Genomic DNA, 19747 nt, shown 5'->3' with positions numbered 1-19747 from the left:
TCCCTGACATGGACTCCTTATTATATAGTTTTTGTAATTATTTGGGCATATGTCCCTTCTTTACTACATTATTAGCTCATTGAAACCAAACATACATACAATTTACTTTTTCACATTTCTCTAAAACTCACACATGTTTGTATTTTATAGTCTGTTAATTAACGATTGACTAACAAAGTAGAAACCCATACGTAGCTATAATAATTGATCTGGGAAATTTTGATATATTTGTAAATTGTTTAGTGAGGAATCATTAATGAGGTAGCTTTCTTCAAACTTCTATTAGATTTAAAGCAGGTGATTATCTTGAATTTAAATACTGCTAGAATATTATATGCACCCTCAATAAAGGAATTCTCATAGTTCTCAGAAGACAAAATGAGCCAGTGCCCCATCCCCCACGAGAGCACGGTGATCCCTACATCCTGTAAAGGGACAGGTGACTTCACAAGTTATGGCCTCCTGGGGATGCCTCAAAGTCCCACAAGGCCGATAAACAGGAGGCTTTCATAGGACTGAGTATATGTTCCTGCAGAGATATGTTAAGAGACCACTCCACCGCTGACTTGACTCCCCTTCCCAACAAAAAGGACCAAATAAATGCCCCCCTATGTAAACAACAGGGAGCTACAGATTTTCCGGACTCCCTGTCCATCTCTAGGGGCAGCTTCCCCTTACTCCCTAATAAATCCTACTTTGTTTGCTGATCTTGTTGTCTCATGAGTCAATCTGCTGCCTTATGAGTCAGTTCTTGGGCCCTTGCAGGTAAGAACCCTCAACACCGCCTGCAACAATCCTGTGGGATGAGTCTCTCATTTGTTCATTTGAAATTTCCTCATACCCAAGTTCAGATCTTTCATTCACAACAGACACACATGCAGATGTGGTACTTTGCTCTCTTCAGGGCATCCATCCATTGGCACACGACTGTGTTGACCCTTGTCACTGGTCATCATAAAATGAGTTGCCTGACCACGTTGGTATCTGCCAGGCTTCTGTCAGTGTAAACTCATCAATTTTCTCCTTTAACCAAACGTTTTAGTCAGTCCTTCCTCACCTTCTACAGTTTGGCCCTCATCTATAACCCTTGAAAATCAGGTCTAATGCCTTATAGTATCTTTCCTCAATGCCCAGCATTGGTATGAGCTGGCCATTACCGAAACCACCAAGGTATTGGGAGAAGAGAGATTCTGATATTATGTAATGATTTAAATGGCCTTCTCAGTAGATGCTAAGACTGGTGTGTGGCGTATGACAAAGCAGAACATGATACCATAATGTGACAAGCAGGTATTTATTCAGTTTTTACTTAATTTGTCATTGATAGTCAGGTTTCAATTGTATGTACTAGTTAGGAATTAATGATTTGGTAATATATCTCGCCATTGTAGTCAAACAGCATTGTCACTATGATAAATATTTACCTTAGAAAACAAATCATCCAGGCATGGTGGTTCATGTCTTTAATCCTAGCTACTCAGAAGGCAGACATCAGGAAGATCACGATTCAAAGCCAGCCCTGGACAAATAGTTCATGAGACTATATCTTGAAAACACTCATCACAAAAAGGGCTGGTAGAGATGGTTCAAATGGTAAGAGTGTCTGCGTAGCAAGAGTGAGGCCTTGAGCCTGAGTGCAAACCACAGTGGTATAAAAAAAACAAAACAAAACAAAAACCTTAAAATCATAGATTACAATTTACATTGTGTCAGACAGCAAACTAAAACCAATGAGTGTCCACATTTGTATTCGTATTTCTGCATTTATAGAAAGCACACAGTGAGAACTTAAAATTCATTATAAAAGTAATTTAAAAAATAAAACAAGAGCCTATGTTCTCCTGTGTTAGTTCACGTTATAGAGCATCAATTTTTAGTATGAACAAGTGACCGTGAGTTCAGGAATAACAAGACCTATGCCTGAATAGTTCTTATGTTTTTATGTTGAAGATATTACAGAGATCCTACAGAATATAAACTTTCAAGATTACACACAAGCCATGTAAAAATGAGAAACTTTGTTGCCCTATAAATAAGAATGCTGCCAAGAAGTTTAGAAGAGACATGAATTTGTGTTTTATAGGATCACACATATCCACATGTTTAGTAAAACGTTTACTAATGGGTCATTGTTACCCTGCCTTCTTTAACACCACACTCCTTTTTTCTGTAGTTTCAACAAGACTTACATTCTTGTTATTGACTCATCCTTCCCTTCCGAAATTTCCCAGAAGCTATGCAATGTTTCACTTTGTTAAAGCTTTCCCTAATTGCTCTGAAATATCCAAACTTGCTCTGTTCCTCTTTTTCCTTATCTGTCATTTCTGTGAAGACAAAAGGCAAATATGAATGATAGAATTGCAATATTCTACTCTTTTAATGTGGCCCAATCCTTTATATATATTTGTGTAACTCTTCTGTGTCTTGTTTTATAAATTTTATTTGATTATCTACTGAACAATATCCCTTATCTTTAAACATCTTCAGTGATGAAAAAATAAGATAGGTTTGTCTAAATCACAAAATAAGCAAATGAGGGAAGATGTTTGATATGTAAATCTTATTAAAGCATAACAAGTAATTAGTGTATCTTCACATTAGGTTGTATAATCCCATTAGTCAATATTTCTTAGTTGTCTGTACCACTGGGTTTCCATATTAAGGGGTTTGGTAGATACCACATAATCACATCCCAAAATTCACAAATGAACACCGACAAAAGCCTTTAAACATAACTTGTGTGAATACTTAAAGGGAAATAAAAGTAAAAAGCTAATAGCAGTTTTTTATTGTTGTTTAAGAGTTTGTCATTCCAACAATTTACTCATAATTCTAATTTATTCTATTTGTTGTTATATGTATTCCTCTTTCTTAATGAATTACTCTTCCTCATAAATACACTTAAATTTTTCCTTAATTAATTTGAATTTTTGCATCTATATGTATGCATATAACAATCATGTAAAATATAGAATTATTTAGCTTTTATATATCAGTTGATGTAATTAGTTATTTCATTATAATATATAGCTGTCTTATGTGATTTATACATAATTTAAAGGGCAAAATACATATTAATGTATCCATTAATATGTTACATAACACAATGTATTTAAAGCAAAAGTTGCTAAAATACAAAGGGGACAGGAATGACAGTCCACAGGTCCAACTGGTGTGTCATTTGGCCTCAGAGGGGAATATAAGATGTGGAGGCTGAGAAACTGTCCTCTCTTGGTCCCTGTCACTTTCTCCATCTGCTTGGTCTCTCTTCTTTTCTTTCTCCTCCTCATGTCTATTGTCAGTTACTTCAGTTCTCTGTCTCCCTCGTCACCTTTCTTTTCTTCTTCCTCTTCACTGCTTAGCTAAAGCAGCAAACTGAGTCTGCTGAACTTCCTTTTAGCCTTGCTTCTAATTTTCCTGGAGAAAAGGACATACCTAGTATATCTGGGGGCAATGATCCCCTCTCTTACCAATAAGCTGATGTTACAGTGTGAGAGAAGGAGGTTCATATGGGACAAGGAAACCTTTAGGGCTATGTCCTGGGAAAACCTGCTGTGCATAGGTCTCACAAAAGAGGAGTGTTATGTCAAAGGGAGACATGGATCAGACTGATCTCTCTGAGTCAAAAACTGGAGTTTGCTCTCTCTTCTTAAAATCTTAGTGATAATGTCTTAGCTTTTGTATGAACACAAAAGCCAGTGCAGTTTTACTTCCTAAAGGGAAAAACAAAGCAAGATGAAAACTTAAAAAAAAAAAAAACCTCTAAAGGAGATCAAAAACAGGAAAAAGTAATCCTTGTCTTATCTATTATTAAATCCCCTGTCAAAACTACTTGAGGTTATAGTAAACACTAAAATTGAATTTGAAAAATTCCAAGAAAAATTCTTTTCCTAAATTCACACGTATCTTGGTCACTAGATTGTGCAGTTTCAGGTAAGTTTAATTCACGTATATTATTTAGGTTTTATTATCATATTGAAAACATGAGAATTTGAAAGATTTGATCAAAAGAAAAAAATCAAAGCATTCACTTTCAGTTATGTGGTCAGGCAAAGTTTTTGGCTAATTAAGGTAAACATCTTCAGTTTGTTGCTGTTCCTTGTTTATTCAAAATAAAAATTCTACTCTCAGTGTATGCTAAGTGGACAGAAATTCCATAACCTTTCAGCGTATTGCCATGCCAGGATTATCTAGAAGATACAGATATACATTCCTGTTGTACTGTTGATGAAAAGTGTCATGAGAAGTGGAAGGTCAACTTGTCAATATTTCTTCTAGTAGGGATAGAAAATGTCAGTCCAGATGGAGAGGAAATGTCAATAATTGTAGTTTTTTGGCCTTATTAACAATTATTTGGTTTTTGTTGGTCGTGGTGGTGTTGGTGTTGGTGTTCGTTTAGCCCCAAACCTAGCAACCTTATCTTTCTACAAATGTTCTAAAGTCTAAGATGCTTTATGAACCGATATAGTGTTTTACTCATTTCTTTCACAGTTTGAGATTTTGGTGAAATATCAAGGGGAATTAATTGTAGAGATTTATCCTCTCATGTGAGTCATGGAAGAAAATATGTTGTGCTAATGTTCATGTTGGTTTATCAGTTTACTTATTTCTGAGCTCAAATCCATCAAGAAATCCATTTCAATTAAAAAGAAAAAAGTTCTATGAGATCTGACCCAGTGATTTGTGCATTTATTTTATGAATTAATGCATTTTTAAATGTATTATTTGCTTTCAATAAAAATTCTCATTTTGAAACAGTTAGTTTGTTGAGTTTTGTTAGTTGTACAAAACCATACAGTCACATCAACGATTAAGTTTTAGCTCAACTATTCCCACTCTAATTTTTTTCCATTTATAGTCAACCTGTTTCTCCTATACCTGGGCCCAGGAAACTATCGACTTATTTTCCATTATTAACAGTTTTTCTTTTTTTAAGAATTTCATATATATTGAGTCATACTGTGCATAGTCATTTGTTTATTTTTTTTCCAGTAACATAATGTTTATTCATGAATATCTAATTTATTTACATTTATGAGTAGCATTTCATAACATTTATAAACACTGACTATTTTATATACTCAAACATCATTGGGCATGGGCACCATTTCCCATTTGCATCAACTAAGAACAATGTTGCAATAAGTGTTTATCTACTCAACTTTGTGTGGGAACATAGTTTTGTTTTGGGTAAAGATTGAAGGTGAGGTTATTGGATGAGAGAGTAACTGCATATTACAGTTTTGCATGTTGCTCTACTGTTTCCAAATTGCTTTCCCGCTGGCATTACATGGGTATTATCTAGTATTATCTTAGCGCTCTTAATCCAAAACTGTGTTTAGCATTGTCAGCCTTTGCTTCTAGCCATCCCAGTGGTTAAGCAACGCATGATACAACAGCTCAAATTGCATGTCTTTGATGACTAATTACGTTTACCATTGCTTATGTACTTATTAGCATTTGCCTATTTATTTTCTGGAGTATATGTTTAAACATTTTGAGCACTTTTTACTTATTTATTATTATTTTTTTAACGCCTTTGTAATTTGTTTTATTGGATATCTTTTCCAATAGACCCCTTCCCTACATTTAAGGGACTTCCCTTAGGCACATGCATAGAAAGCCTGAGGGAGAGAAGGTGGGCCACAAATTCACACTTTTGTCAATGTCCCTCATCGTTCTCCCAGGACTGGTCAAGATTGAACACTTTTTAAATGGGTTCTTTTATTACTTACTTTAAAATATTCTTTATATAACCAGATTGTAGCACTTTTATACATGTTTTGCAATTTTTTCTTTATGTATTTTTTTTTGCTTCAAGTTTTCTTGGCTACAGCTTTTAAAAGAAGAAATTATTTTAAATTTCTATGCAACATATTTCAAATATTTTAAATAATTATTCTCTTTTATGGTTTTTTAAGCTACCACTTCCTAATCCAATAATACATAAAGTTTCATTCATTAGCTTCTACGTTCGGTTTAGGAAGTATTTTGAGCTGTTTTTTGTGTATGTGCAGCGTGGGGTCAGGGTGTTTCCTTTGTTTGTTTAAACAGACATGTAGTTGTTCCATGAATATTTGATTTAAAACTGTATTTTTCAACTTTATTTGCTTGATGTAGTTAAAAATATCTATTATCCATAAAAATGTAGGTTGATTTATTAAATATATTTTATGTTTCATTAGTATGACACAAAGATATCATTTTGAAATGTATAATTTTTTGTGAAATTTTTAAACCAAGTTTTATAAGGCCTGCACATAAAATTTTCTTGTGGAGAATTGCTTATTATTATGCTTGTGGTTTTTTAAAATCAGATTGTCAATTTCTTCATAAAAAGTCCTAAGTTTCGATTAATATTGAGTTTAACCTGTGCACGCGTTTGAGGAGGATTGCCATTTCAAACTGTCACGTCTGGCCCTCCACGAACATGGCGTGTCTCCATGCTTAACTTTTAATTGCCCGTCGCAAGATTTGAAGCTTTCATGAGTATTACAACAGGCTGGCTGAATATATTCCGAGTGTTTCCAAGCATGCTGATGCTTTAGGAACATAATTTTAAACATTTTATAAATTTTTCTTTTCAGAAGATAAAAATATAGTTGGGGTTTGCATGTTGACTTTAAACCCTGTATCCAAGCAAAATTACATATTATTTCTAATGTGTTTCTTTATTGAAGTAATTAATTCAGTTTTCTAACTGATCTTCATTTACTGGGTTTTTTTTCTGTCTAGAACCTTCAGGAGAATATTAGATGAAAGTGACATTGAAAACTTTTTTTTATTATTTATGTAAAAATCATTAAACTTTTGACTTAGATGGGCTAGTGGCTGAAGTTTGGTTTCAATGAGGTTGACAAGTTTGTCTTTTATTTCAATATTAGAGTTTCTATAATGAAAGTGAATGATTTTATAAAATGTTCATCTTTTAATGAGATGATCTTCTTTTCATATGGATACCTCTTTGTTTTATTTTTATGTTCTGAACTAATCTTTGACTTTATATGATGACTTAGAAATTATTTTCTCCTCCATGTGTTCTGAAAGGTTTCATTAGGACTCATATTATCTATTCCTGAGCATGTCATGTAATTCGCCAATAATGACATGCTTCTTTGTACAAAGAATTAAAAATGTGAACTCATTTTATTTAATTGATATAGGTATATTGATATTACTACCTATTTATTCTGTAATAACCTTTCAACGTTTGTGCCTTCAAGGAAATTTTCCATTTCAAGGGAGTTGCCTAAATTTATTGGCAGTTACCTGTGGTGATGTCTCCTGTCCCGTGACTGATATTTGTAACAGGTGTCTTCTCTCCTTCTTCGTCAGTTTGCTTAGAAACTTGTCAACCTTATCAATATTGAAAGAGAACTAACTTTTGATTTCCTTAAGTTTATTATTTTTCTGTGTTACTGTTTTATTTATTTTCTTAATTTCTTTTTTTGTGGCCAGTTCTGAGGATTGAATTTAGGGCCTTGGGCTTGCTAGGTAAGTGCTGTAATTTGATCTATGTTCTCCAGCATTTTTTGCTGTTTTTTTCAGATACAGTGTTTCAGATCATGGTACTCTCATTTACTTTCCTAGCATAGCTGGGATTATAGACCTGAGCCACCAGATACCACTGAGGTGCTTAGGTGGAGTCTCTCCAATGTTTTTGCCTGGGTAAGCCTCCAACTGTGATCCTTCTGTCTTTGCTTCCCAAGTAGTGGGGATTACAAGTGAGAGCCACATGTCTAGTTTCACTAATTTTAATTTTGTCCTTTCCTTTCTACTTACTTTGTATTTTTTATTCTCTTCTTTCCCTACTAGAAGAACTTTGAAGTTAAATCCATTTATTTACAAACTTTTTTCTATATTTTTAATGTTTTTTGTTGTATGTAGGGTACTTTGTGGCATTTACAAAAGTTCTTACAATATATCGGATTTTAGGTGTTTTTCTCCAAATACTACTTTTAACTTCATTCAAAACATTTTGACTTGTTTTCATTGAATATTGAACTTTTGAGATAACTCTGTGTTTCATTTCTTGCCTTTTTCCACTTCAAAAATGGTTTTCAATTTTCTTGTGGTCTGCATTCTGTATGATGCACAGACTTTTCCAGAATTTTGAGTACTTACTCTACTTATTTGTCTACTATATCCTATTGGGAATTTCTGTCCCTCATCAAATTAAAAAATTTTGGAGGTAATTTTTAAGACTATTTTCCTTAATTTTCGCCAGCAATCTTATTAAATGAATTTTTCATTATTTGATATTTTTTAACAAGTGTTTAAACCTATGTGTATTTTAAAATCATTCTTATACATTTTCCAATTGGATAGTTTTTGTTAATGTATGTTTGGGTCTACTTATTCTTTCCTTTACTATTTCTATTTGGATAAATTAATTCAGTGAAGTGTGTTTTTTTTTCAAAAAATATTTTCCATTTTTTAAATATCTCATTTATTATATACATATTTTGCAAGCCACTTTTGTGAAAAAATTTAAAAGTCTCAAATAATATCAACAAAATTTTAACAAGTGAAGAAAAGACTTGATGAACTTTTCATAAAAAGCATATTTTAATGATTAATAAATAAACAAAAACCATAATATAAAGCTTAATTAAGATTCTAACCATATGAAAATATGGGGACATTTCTGATGAGTTAGAATCTCCACGCATTGGTAATGAAAGTGTACTAACAGTGGTGGTCACTTTAAATGGTGAGTATATTTTCAAAGTCTGTCCCCTGTCTTTATGTTTTGCAAAACAATTCTTTGATAAGCCTGGAAATTTCTTTGTGAGAAAGTACAATTAATGAAGTTTTATTATTTTATGGTTAAGGATTTTATTTGTTTGCATAAAACTTAAAAACTTTTACTATAAGGCTTTAATTCTATTTAGATAAGAATTTTTCTAAAAAATTCTTATCTAAATAAGACTTTAGATAAGAAGTTTTAGATAGTTCATAGGCTCTATACTATCTCAAATTAATATTTGTATTTTATTTCAGTTATAAGTTTATCTCAGGTATTATTTTTGCAAAATACATTTCTGGTTATTTTCTTTGTTATTTGTGTCCAAAATCAATTGACATTGCATATTTGGACATATTTATAATCTCTCTATTTTTTGTCATTAAGCTATTGATCATTAATTTGTACCATGGTGCCTTGATTATGCTATTTTTTATTATTTCTTGGGTGGACATTGCATTAAAATTATGTCAATTGCAGCTCTTGGCGCAGTAGGACCTTCCCACATCCCATCCCCAGGTTTGTGGCAGGCAGACAAGTAGATTTCAGGACTAGCTCCCACATGGGTTGTAGGATCCAGGACGGGCAAAATGGATCCTGTCTTCCAGATACTGGGGAGGATCTCTGGTCCCTGAATGTTGGCCTCTGTTGTTTTTGCACCATTGCTCATTGTGCCATATCCAAAGGCTCCAGCAATATTTTCTGCCAAAAGACTTCAAAAGCTGAGACTAACCTCCACTCCTCTTCATTTTCATCTTTTCTCTTTTGAGAGCTAGACCTTGCAGAGTGTTCAAAGCGACTGCACATATGAGGAAAATTAGACATTATTGTGCTGAGAGAAAATTCTAATCTCAGAACACACCCGAGAAGACGTGAATATTGTAGATCAGGCTTGTCATTGGCACAAGAACATTACACAACCAAAAGAAAAAAAGTTTAAAATTAAATACAAATCCAAGCCCACAAAACTCTTGGGAAAGGTAAGAAACTTAGAGTCATAAGTGCCCACCATTTAATATACTTTATGGTACAGTTTAAAATGCTGGTAAATTTTATGTTAGGTGTTTCTTTACCATGATACGAAAAATGACTATGTAATTCTTCCATATTTGTTTTTATTTTCCAAGGTTATTAACTACTATTCTTTATATTTCTATATGTAAGCTAAAGTCAAATTTCTTTTAAAAATTCTGCTTTTTTTACTGAAATTGTGCTAATTTCATACATTAAATTGGGATTAACTGGCATTTTCAAATTATTATCTTTCACCAGGTGTATATGGTCAAGCTCTTTGTTTCTTAAGCTCTTCTTTAGTGTCTGTTGTCAGTGTTTTCTTAGTTTTCATGCATACAGCCTATATAATCTGCATAACTTTATTCTGTAGTTAGTTATTTCTATGCTATAATAAGCTTATTGCCTTACTTATTTGTGTAGTAAAAGATTGAAGTACATGTATTTTGTTTTGTTTATCCCTAGTGAATTAGAGCAATTTTCTAAGTCTGGAAATAAAAATAAGATGATTACACACATATCAATTTTGAGAGTAACACAGTTTTGAGTGAATCAAGTATCAGTCTTTAAGTAAGATCAAGTTTTCCTAAATTTCATGCAGCAACAATCTACCAAGAACTGGAGTGCCTCTAGCTAACCATCATCCTGCATTGCATGTGTGTGTTCAAGGAATTGTCAGGCTCACCAACTTACAGGTCTGTTTAGGAATCGTCCAGATGACAGTTTGCCCTGGGATCACACTATGACCAACAGCTCCTCTGTACATGTTCAGCCTTTCAGACTCCCAGTACTGGGCAGGCTTTCTCCCCACCCTGCCTTCACACAGGGCCAGGAACTGATTCCAAAATGCTATATAACATATGTGAAAATCTTTTCTTTATGTAAATCAGTTCACCTCCACTTCTTTTCATTCGTTGCTCTTCAATAGCCCCTACATAAGTATGATGCTTTATTTTTGTCCTTATTTTGATGGGTTCAAATAAAAAAAAAAGGATTCTTTACTCACGTGTATTAAATCTCAAGACAAATTTGTTTATGCCTAATGTCTTTCTTCATGCAGCAAGGTATTGATTTTTTATTTGAATATGTAGAGAATATCAATAGGAGAAATTTGGAATATGCCCACAAGTTCAATAGTGTTAAATTCTTCTGTATTTCCAAAAGCTATTTGGTTATTTAATATACATTTATGCTGTGTGACATTCTATATCCTCCATTGTCTTCACAAGATTTAAAAATACCCTTTAAATACATTGTTTTGGTTTTACAAATGAGGAAAATGAGGCATGAGGGTTAAGGGAAGTTTCTCACTATTGCACAGCTAATATTTTTCAGATCCAGGATTCCTGGTTACAGCCAACATTGGAGCATGTGTTCTAAAGACAAGGAAGCTCCTACTTCTGTAACTCACTACATCTCTTTTAACTGTGCATTTTTTGGGGTTTTTTTTTTTTTTTGAGTCTGAATTTTCTTCTTTCTTTTTTTTTTATCTAGTTGACATAAGGACAGCTATACAGAGAGATTCCAAACATTGCTTCCATGCCCAAGTATATTACAACCTGAATTGATTCATCTCTACCAGACCTTTTCACTGCTTCCCGATCACCTTCCCATATTGACCTCTGTCTTTTTAAGGTTTCTATATTAGTTCCTCTGCAATGGGGACATCAGACACTTTCAAGTTTTGGGCTTTCTATCTATCCCCATTCCTTCTGTATGTGCTCTCCCCTTAGTGTGTGACCCAAGTCCAACAACATTACTGCCTTTGCCCTAGATCTAAAGTCCACATATGAGGGAGAACGTATGATTTTTGGTCTTAGCCTAGCTAACCTCATTCAAGCTAATGTTCTCAGTTCCATCCATTTACTTGCGAATGATTTCATTCTTCTTCATGTGAGTAAAATTCCATTGTGTATAAATACCACATTTTCTTAATCCGTTTGTCAGTGGTGGGGCATCTTGGCAGTTTCCATAACTTGGCTATTGTGAATAGCACTGCAATAAACAGGGGTGTACAGGTGACTCTGGAGTAACCTGAGTCACATTCCTTTGGGTATATCCCCAGGAGTGGGATTGCTGGATCATATGGCAGGTCTATGTTGCGATTTTTAAGAAGCCTCCATATTGTTTTCCAGAGTGGTTGCACTAGCTTGCACTCCCACCAGCAGTGTAAGAGGGTTCCTTTTTCTCCACATCCTCGCCAAGACCTGTTGTTGGTGGTGTTTTTGATGATGGCTATTCTAACAGGGGTGAGGTGGAATCTTAGTGTGGTTTTGATTTGCATTTCCTTTATGGCTAGAGATGGTGAGCATTTTTTCATGTGCTTTTTGGCCATTTGAATTTCTTCTTTTGAGAAAGTTCTGTTTAGTTCACTTGCCCATTTCTTTATTGGTTCATTGACTTTGGGGGAATTTAGTTTTTTGAGCTCCCTGTATATTCTGGTTATCAGTCCTTTGTCTAATGTGTAGCTGGCAAGTATTTTCTCCCACACTGTGGGTGGTCTCTTCAGTTTAGAGACCATTTCTTTTGTTGTGCAGAAGCTTTTTAATTTTATGTAGTCCCATTTATCCATCCTCTTTCTTATTTGCTGAGCTGCCAGGGTTCTATTGAGGAAGTCTTTGCCTATACCCATTGCTTACAGAGTATTCCCTGCTCTTTCCTGTACTAGTAACTTCAGAGTTCTGGGTCTGATATTAAGGTCCTTGATCCATTTTGAGTTGATACCAGTACAAGGTGATAAACATAGATCTAGTTTCAATTATTTTGCAGGCAGATATCCATTTTTCCCAGCAACATTTGTTGAAGAGGCTTTCTTTTCTCCATCCTATATTTTTGGCATCTTTGTCAAAAATAAGGTGGGCATATCTGTATGGATTCATATCGGGTGCTCTATTCTGTTCCACTGGTCATCATGTCTGTTCTTGTGCCAGTACCATGCTGTTTTTATTGCTATTCCTTTCTAACATAGTTTGAAGTTGGATATTGTGATACTTCCAGCATTGTTCTTTTTGCTGAATATTGCCTTGGTTATTCCTGGTCTCTTGTGTTTCCAAATGAACTTTAGGGTAGATTTTTCAATCTCTGTGATGAAAGTCATTGGGATTTTGACGAGAATTACTTTAAATACATTGGTTGTTTTTGAAGTCATCCAATAGGTAAAGGGGTCAAAATTCCACCTTCATTGATCTTTTATAGATAAACAGTGATTCCTTTCCTTATGCTGAAAATGATATGACATTTAAAGTTAGAGTTTCTCAATGTATCACTTGATTCAAATTTGATATTTTTAGTGACACTTGTGAAGCAATATACCATAATAGTCTTCAGTTATTTGTAAAGTGTCATGTAATATTTATCTAATATGCTATTTGTCATTCTGTTGAAAACTTTCACTTATGGGAACCTATTAATGTCTGTAAATCTAAAGAATCTAAAACTGCATTCACACTCCTTCTTCAGAGTAATAAAGAGCTTACCCAAAATACACACCAGTCATGGCAGTTGGACAATAGAACCCTCTCTGCCCAGACAGAGCAACAACTGAGTTGTTGACAAGGTTCTCAGAGCAAACATTACTGAACATTGTTCATAGTAAAGGTCATTGATAGCATTGATTTAGCATGGTAACATTCAGGTCAGTTAAGGGAAGGAAGGTTACAGAGATCCACAGAGACTCTGAGGTTACATTTGTCCTTGAATGAAGGACAAGTTTTAAAGTACAGCATACTCTTCTGCACATATGCAACACTCCTGCTTGTGAATCGAATAGAATTTGTAGAATTGGTTTGATTCTGTCTGTGCATTTAGGGACCTGTCTTCTGCACAATAGAAAACTCATTTACTTTCTTCTATGAAGCATTTATTTAATGTCAGGTAATCATTGCACCTCTGCTGTGAGGTCTTTCTCAAGAGTATACTCCATTATTGATATATTTAGTCACAGGAGGAGAGTAAGTTGAAAGCAACATAAATCAAAAATACATACACACAAATATTTCAAAAGTTTGAATTCTTTGTTCAGTATTTTTAAAAATTTTAATCTACCAACATAGTGCCATCAACTCTATGAAGGTAGAAACACAGTTGGAAATGTCCTCAGCATACAAATGGAAAGCACTGTTGAATTTGACAAAGTGGGTTTTTAAGCCACACTTTAACATAAGAAAATACTTCTCATGTTCTAATGTATAAATTAGGAGTCTATAGGTCAATCTAAAGATTGCATTCACATAAAATCCTTTAAAATTAATAGCATTTTAACTTTATTTCATATTACTTTTAGAATTTTTATGTGAACTGAATGCACAATTGAAAGCTGAGTATTAGTCTGAGAGATTTTACTACTGACAAATTTAAGTGGTGCTTCTTTGTTACATTTATGTGATTTTAGAATCCTATTTTCATCTTAAAAGTGTCACTTTTTTTTTACCATTCATATGTTTTTAATAACCAAGATTAATATTTTCCTAGAAATTCTTTTTCTTACTTAAGTCATGTTTTGGTATATTTTCCCAGAACTAACTTTGGAGAAGAGTTAAACACTTGTCTTGTGTTTAGCTAGACTTACAGATTCTACTAAATTTTAGTGTAAAATTTAAATTGCAATTTAATATTTAAGGGAGTTTCTATATAGCACAACACCTTGGTATTGTCTATACAATTCATTTGAATGAGCTTTCAAACTATGTTCTTCTTAGGGCAGTCACAAGTCATTCTGGTTAACTAAGCAGAAAAAAGAATTTCATAGGATAGCTCACAAAATCAATGAAAAAACTAGAAAAGTGAGTTTGAAAAACAGGAAGAAAGAGAGAAGAGACACAGAAGAAGAAGGCAAGAGAACATTATAAATGCTATTACAATGTACCCACACCCAACACAACAATTTTTAAAAAAGCAAGAAAGAAGGGAGGGAGGGAGAGACAGGGAATAGAGACAGAGAAGAGAGAAGAAACATTACTCAGACAATTAGTCTTGGTCTCACACATTTGTCATGAGCAAAGAATGTGCTAGTTAAACTATTTCTGTGGACCATGGGCTTTCAACTCTGCAGGTGAAATTCCTCATAACTGCTGACTGTACTGGTCTCTTCATCCTCCCTCTCTGAATTAAAAGTTCTGATGGCCTTAGCTTTCAGCATACTGGGATCATTATAATAATTTGGAATTTCTCCAAATTAGGAAAAATGTTTAAATTATAGACAGCTTTTAAAAAAATATATAGCTTTTTTTAGGCACCATTCATTTATTCACTCAACAAATATTTATGGCATGATTAAAACAATTTTTATTAGGATATATTCATTGTATGGGAGGGTTTTTTTTTTAATTTTTTTTTCTTTTATTATTCATATGTGCATTCAAGGCTTGAGTCATTTCTCCCCCCTGCCCCCACCCCCTCCCTTACCACCCACTCCGCCCCCTCCCTCTCCCCCCCACCTCAATACCCAGCAGAAACTATTTTGCCCTTATCTCTAATTTTGTTGAAGAGAGAGTATAAGCAATAATAGGAAGGAACAAGGGTTTTTGCTGGTTGAGATAAGGATAGCTCTACAGGGCATTGACTGACATTGATTTCCTGTGCGTGGGTGTTACCTTCTAGGTTCATTATAACAATTCCAAATAGACATATTGTATATTGGTTACATCACCCCCACCATCTCCCCATCTAACCCTTCCCTTCCACTTCAAGCAGCTGCAAAAATGATAACACACCAGCAATATTGAAATGGCTAACATCTGTAAAGCTAGAGAATATAAGAATATGTATTGAAAGCTGTTAAAAAATGAGGGTGGGAGGTAAAAGAGTAAGGGAGAGCAATGGAAGGGGTTGAATGTACCAAACATTCAATGTTTCAGTGGAGCAACCTTGAGAAACCCCTTGAACATTGACTTAGAAATTAATAATGAAAGACAGAACTATAAAATAGGTGCAGTGAAGGGGGATACTTATGGGATGGAGAGGATGAACAAAGGAGACTAAGGAAAGGGTATATAATTGATGGACTTCACATACTTTTATGAAATAGAAAAATAGAGCTTATTTTTAAGAAATATTTTACATACTTATTTTTAATAAAAAGTTCTATCAAATATCTCAATATGTCTGAACCTATGGATGTTGTTCATTTTCTAAATTATTTTCCCATAGACTCTACAGTCAATGTGTGTATGATAGTAATGATTAACGTTTCAGAATTCGGTTCACAAATGCAATCATTACATGATAGTCTGGGGCACAAAGATCAGTAATTGATGCAAATATAACATGTTTTCCACTTCTGTAGAGTTTGCCATACAATAGCAACACAAATTTGGAAATATAGCTTGTAAATAAAAAGATAATAATAGCAATACATTGTGGGATGACTAAGTTTAAGCAATTAATATAATTAATGTGTGCATTTCCTTACATGGATATGTGAGTGTATGCATATTTCACATCATCAGCTTGCAAAACAACATATGCACCACTTAATCTGTCAATTAAAAAATAAAAAAATTCAAATCAGTAGCAGATTTTTTTCCCCATAAGTGAAATGACATTTGTCATTTGACCAGATGAGATCTGGATATAATCGGGAATTTTATTTTTAAATATTCCACTTGTACAAGTGAGAAATGAGGCTCAAATAAGCTGAGGTCTTGACCAAGATAACACAGCTACTCTGGATGTCTGAGTAAAATCCTACTTTATGTTAAACTAACTGGAAAACCTGTGTGATCCAGAGAATGGATGGTCAGCAGCATTTTAACCGTCACCATGTTGACCAAAGAGAGCTGTGCACTTCTCTGGCGTGTAAAAATGACCTCATGTATTTCAGAGTGAAATAAAACAAAGAGGAACTAGGGAAAGGACCGTATATTGTAATTCTTTGGGATATGTTCGTTGACTTTCCCTTAGTACTTACATCCCAAATGGGAAAATAGCTGGGATGTTGAATTAACTGTTTTCTTTGAACAACTTTAAATAAAATTTTTGTCACTTTCATAAAGACAAACATCAGATTCTGAAACAAATAAATTAGACATTACAGGTGTCTATTTCAGTAGTACATTGGGGAGAAACAGGTAGAATATGACAGGAGGAAAAAGTAACTCCCTTACCTTATCAACTAGCTTGCTTGGGAAGACTTTCCTAGAAGTGTTGAATTTGACCGGACTATTAAGTGACTGCTACACAGTAAATCTGCATGTGCTAATTACACAGAGTATGCCACAGAATAACCGAAGTAATTTCTTGGGCTTGTTTAAGCAATTTCTAATTTTTTTATTTACTGTTTAAGTTGTTCTGTTCATTTAATTGGCATGTAAACAAACATAATTGCTAAGTAATTATTTTGAAAAAACAGTTTTTGAAACAAAACATAAGATTGTGTATTCAAAATGATTGCTTTTAAATTCATTTGCGGTATTATTTGACCCACAGGTTGATTCCAAAATGTTTTATTTCATTTTGAACATTTGGAGATTCTGTCAGCTACTTTTTCTGTAATTGACTTAAAATTCAGTCTTATTATGGTCAAAACAACAGACTTTGTATGACATGAACCCTTTTACATTTATTGAGATTTATTTTATGATGAGGAATGTTTTATAGTGATTCCTCTTCCTGGTGTATTTGAAAATAATGTGTATTTTGCTGTTGAGCAAAAGTGTTCTATAAATGCTAATTGGCTCAATTTGACAGTGTTGTTCAATCCTTATGTAAAATTAGCATTTTCTTTTCTGTACTGGGTCTATCAATTATTGAAAGATCTATATATTTGACAACCAATTTTTGACTTGTCTGTTTTCCTTACAATTTGATCAGTTTTTTTCTTATACCTTATGACCTCTCTCATTACATCCATACACATTTAGAACTTTCACCCCTGTGTCATTAGGAAGTAAGTGTTTTCATTCAGAATGATGTTCTTTGCCCTGAGGTCTACTCACTTTTTATTAATACAGCCACACTAATTTTCTTTAAATTAAGTCAGCATAGAAGTATCTTTTTATTCATTTTTGCTTTTATTATATTTACTTCTTTATATTTAAAGTGTGTTTCAGGCAACATGATGTTGGTTCTCAACTTTAAAACATTTTAAATTTTAATCTTCTATTTTGATTGTTAATCTGATTCTATTTATTTTTATTCATCTAGTCTCCTTTTTTGCACTGTTTTTAATTCTTTGAGTAGTTTTGTGACCCCTCCCATCTCTGTTCTGGTTCATCAGTTGTCCTTTTCTAGTTTTTTGTTGTTGGTTTCCAAGATTAATGTTTTTGAAGGGTATTACCTAAACTGGATTATAAGTACTAAGTTTATGAAAGTTGAATTTTAAAAGTATTACCAATATACCTTTTACATCTATAATGACCTTACAGAAGGATTCTATTGGCCTCCTCCCTATGTTCATTGTTACTGCCATGCATTTTCTTTGTATGTGTTTTTAACCCCAAAATATATTGTCTTTATATTTGCATAAAATAATTGGAGGTTGTTTTTCTGGACATTCTCTGTTTACCTATTACATAAATTTATGTCAAAACTACCTCATAATTTTTGTAAATGACGGCAAGGCTCAATACTTGCTGTGCAAGGTCATCATTATTTTTTTATTCATAGCTTAGTTATTCTGCTCAATTTAGAACTTCATATTTTTGTAGAATCATTTAGTAATGTGGACAAATCTGGACCCTTACTAAAAAAAATATGGGAAACAAAAGCCCTGGTTTATAGTAGTTGTGTAGAGTTAGATTAATATACATTTAAACATATAAATAAGTATTAGAATGTTTAATCTAGAAATTATAACCATGGGTAGGCACCAGTAAACCACGTTGTTTTCCACTGGATTATAATATTCTGGTAGATATAAAACATAAATCTTAAAATCAATTTAATAGAAGTAAAAGAAATTTCACCTTAAGATACAGAATCAACATAATTTGTAACTCTAGGAATTTATTCAGCCGGCAAAATAATAATCTTTTGATGCTAAACTAATTAAAAGTCAAAACAGTTTTCTAGTTTCAAACATTAAAATTCAAGAGCAGCTCACTACCCTTGAACAACAATGCATATGTTTTTTGTCTTATGTTTGGTTTATGACATGGTCCAAAAATTGTAAGAATAAAAGCTGTTTTAATAGCTGAGTTCATTCTAAACATTTCTCACAAACATTCAATGCCAGTGCCTTGTCTTCTATTTTTTCTAGTTTCTGACTTTTCTGTGGCCAAATTTGTGCCGTATATTCTTTTCTTCCTAGGTACAATTATTTCTCTGAGTTTTTAAACTTTGGATTATACTAACCCATGCTCTGTGGTTAGGCTGTTCTCTGAAAACAAGACCATTTATTTCTTGAGAGTCTGATTTTTCTCTTGGTCATTATAGCCGGAGAGTATGTTCACTGAAGAGAAAAATCATAGCTGGTATTGACGCGACAGGAAGTTAATACTTTTTGAAAATACAAGATTAAAAGCATGTTTCTCAGCTTGAAGCTTTCTACAGATAAAACTGTTCTAGAATAAAGATAGCATGGAAATCAGGGTTAAGGAAAAAATGGATAATTTAAAGCCTTTTCTTATTTTGAAATTTTCATCAAGGTCATAAATCTGTAGTGTATGTGTTAAAACAACTACAAATATTGCAGAGAGATAGTACAATGAATAATGAATTCACGAGTAAAAACGGTTGTATACTTTTTAAAAAATGTGAGTTTTTCAATTGAAAGCCAACATATTTATAGGATTAACAAAAATGTCATTATCTCATCTTATCTACAATATATGTACTCATACATGTGTCTGGATGCCCATGTACAAATCTAAAAGATTATGTACCACCTTCATGGGAAATTACTGTGATGCTGCTGCTGGTGTTTTGCTTCTGGTGCTGCTAGCTTTTGTTTTTTCTTCCCGCCTCTATTCAGGGGTCAGTGCAGCTGCTCAGCAGGTGCTGCTTTGGGCGTCTGCATTCCACAGTAATTAAGGTTTTGCCTTTCTGAGAGTG

This window comes from Castor canadensis, chromosome 4 (assembly GCF_047511655.1).
Source record: "Castor canadensis chromosome 4, mCasCan1.hap1v2, whole genome shotgun sequence".
Classification (NCBI taxonomy): domain Eukaryota; kingdom Metazoa; phylum Chordata; class Mammalia; order Rodentia; family Castoridae; genus Castor; species Castor canadensis.
The sequence above is the reverse complement of the archived record's forward strand: the minus strand, read 5'-3'. Positions refer to the sequence as shown.